Here is a 2,844-nt window from a genome sequence, read left to right on the forward strand (position 1 = left end):
AAAGTCTTCAATAATCAAACGAGCGATTTCACATTGCGCGGGACTTAGAGTCAGTTCGGAGAGTGAAATAGCGTCGACATGAGGCTCATTTTTCAATTCAAATTCTACTAGATCATCACCGTCGCTAGACAAATGCCACGATTTCTCCTTAAAATTTACTTGAAGTGAAAATAAACGACAGAAATCACTACCTAAAATCAAAGAATGATCCAGAGACGGTACTACATAAGCTTTAAGCAATCGTAAAGAATCAGAAATACGCACGGGTAGCTCTACGATGCCTATCACTTCCTGGCGGCGATTATCAGCCGTAGTTACAAAATTTATGTCAGACTTATCCCATCTAAGCCCTAATTTAGTTAGGATGGAAATTCCGGTTCTTCCAACGATAGAATTATTAGCTCCAGAATCAAGCAATCCCACGAGAGGCACATCGAACACATGAATGGAAATATATGGTCGATTGTCGTTGTCGCGTTCGATAAACAAAGGACTTAACTGCCGCGAAAAGACACAAAACTTGTTTACAGTTCTTAACCAGTCAGACCAGTTGGCCTGATCGAATTTCGGTGGTGTTTGAGTATGAATGTGAGCCTTGTGATTTGCGATTCGGGGGCACAGAGGCTCTGACTGATCTTTTGTGACCCCTTTTACTCGTTTTTTGAACACTTCTTACAAGTGTTCACCGTAACACCTTTCTGGCCGCACCGACGACAAAATACTGTAAGACGGGCTGTACATGCTGTATATGTGTGGTTGAGTTGGTCACAATTCCAACATCTTATTTCACGCTTCAGCGGGTTCGTCGCTTTCGACAGTTGTGCCTGGTTCGAGTCAATTGCGAGAACTTTCGGGGGCGCATATTTGTGAGTACTGCTTTTAAGTTCCAGTGCTTCATCGATCTTTTTACAAAGTGCGGAGAGCGCATCTACGGAATGAGTATCATGTAACGCGATTGATGGATAGTAGTGTGGTGATATGTTACGCTTGATCATTCTTAACTGTACCTCCTCGTCGGGTGTTTTTGAAAGGCGATTAAACAAAGCTCGGATTTCGGAAATGAATATAAAAATTGATTCGTTTGGACGCTGTTAGCGAGAGCGAATCATATCCATGATCTTTTCATCGTTATCGTCCGATAGGAAAACTGTCTTCAACAGACTTACTAAAGAGGGCCAATCGCTAACTGTATACTTTACAGATCTATACCACGTCAAAGCTGGTCCAGTAAAGAGATCGTACGCGGAATCAAACAACTCTTCCGATGAAACTTTTCTAGCTTGGGCCAGGTCGTTCACCTGTTCCAAAAATTGCAAGAGACTACCTTTGCCATCGAACTTCAGATTCCATTTATAGACGGGCACGGAATTCGAATTAACGGACGGAAAATTATTGTCCCGATTTGCGCGGGGCCCACTCGTCGTCAGCGGAGTAGAAAAGCCGAACGCGGTGCCAGGTTCACCTCCTACCGATGGCGGTACCTTGGCCAATAAATCAGCCTCCAGTTCTAGAATCGTGGAGTAAAGCAGACGCCGACCGTTCTTTTCCATCTCTTCTTCCTCATCAGGGACGATAAGACGCGAATACCTCTGCATGACATGTTCTAAACGGGAGTGAACTGCCCGAATTTTTTCGTCAGCTTTCGCGGAATCACCATCGATATCGATTATTGACGCCGTTATCGCTTCCAAGGTATGGTTGATCTGCCAAACCTCGTTTTTGTAAGTCAGATCGCTTGTAGAAACGATTTCAAGTTCCCTACTAATTGCCCTTGATACCAACTTGGCCTTACTGTCAACACCATCTCGAGAAATCAGATCACGAATTTTTAACTCATAATCTAGTTCATCTTCCGAAAGATATATAGGATCAAAAACATCGAATGTCAACGCCATAGTGATATAAAAAGAAGGTGCCGATGTTGAGAACAATAAGTCTTAGTTAAACGAATAAGTTTTATAAGAATGCAGTGACTAATAGAAAATTCAAAGACTAATCAGCTCCAGATGTTAACTGCCCTGATCTCACATACAAACTTTCAACAAAAATCGACTGCTTCTCTGGCCCCACGTTGGGCGCCAAAAATAAGTGCACCGTTTCCAATTTTGAAAATCGGCCACTGCGTACGGCACTCAGTTGTTTCGGCGGCGGGTCGCAGGTTCTCTCGAAATTTAACCTCTTTGCAGTCGATTTTATTGAAAGGATGTAAGGGGGAGACTGATTAGTGGGCGCCAGGTAGTTAGTAAATAAAATGTTTTATGAAACTAGCAACTACCAATTTAGTTTCAAACTATTGAAAAAAAAATACATAAGAAAAGGACAACCGATTTATCAAATTAGAAAGAAAAAAAAAGAGAGATTAAAATATTCACACTACTTATTTCGACACAATTAAAGGCCGCGCTTACGTAAGCTTGGTTTACAACGAATTAATTATAACTAAGAATACTTCTTTAGAATAGTGCCTGAAGGGCGATGGAACTATATTTGACGTGTAGGGCGCAAATTCATAGATTGGAAAAATCTGACCTTGGGCGTTTCCAGAGATAGTGATGTTCCGATTAGCGGTAAATTATTTCTGGCGTACCGGCGAAAATGTTCCAGGCCGTCCTCAAATTCGAGAGCTTCAAAAAAGTCAAACGAGAAGCCGTGCCGCCTTCAAGATGGCGTCGTCAAAAAATCTTGGCTTGGTTCGACGTCGCACACGGTACCAGACAAGAAAAGGAAAAACCCTCAAGTGGCTGCTGAGGGTTTTCAAGCAACGAAAAATTTGGTGCGCAAAAATGACACAAGTCTTCACCACCGTGAACACTCTCGGAAGAATGTCGCCGGAAAAATCTTAAA

The sequence above is a fragment of the Zophobas morio genome, unplaced genomic scaffold (assembly GCF_036711695.1).
Source record: "Zophobas morio isolate AGI-343-1 ecotype UQ-CSIRO unplaced genomic scaffold, CSIRO_AGI_Zmor_V1 ptg000023l, whole genome shotgun sequence".
Classification (NCBI taxonomy): Eukaryota; Metazoa; Arthropoda; class Insecta; order Coleoptera; family Tenebrionidae; genus Zophobas; species Zophobas morio.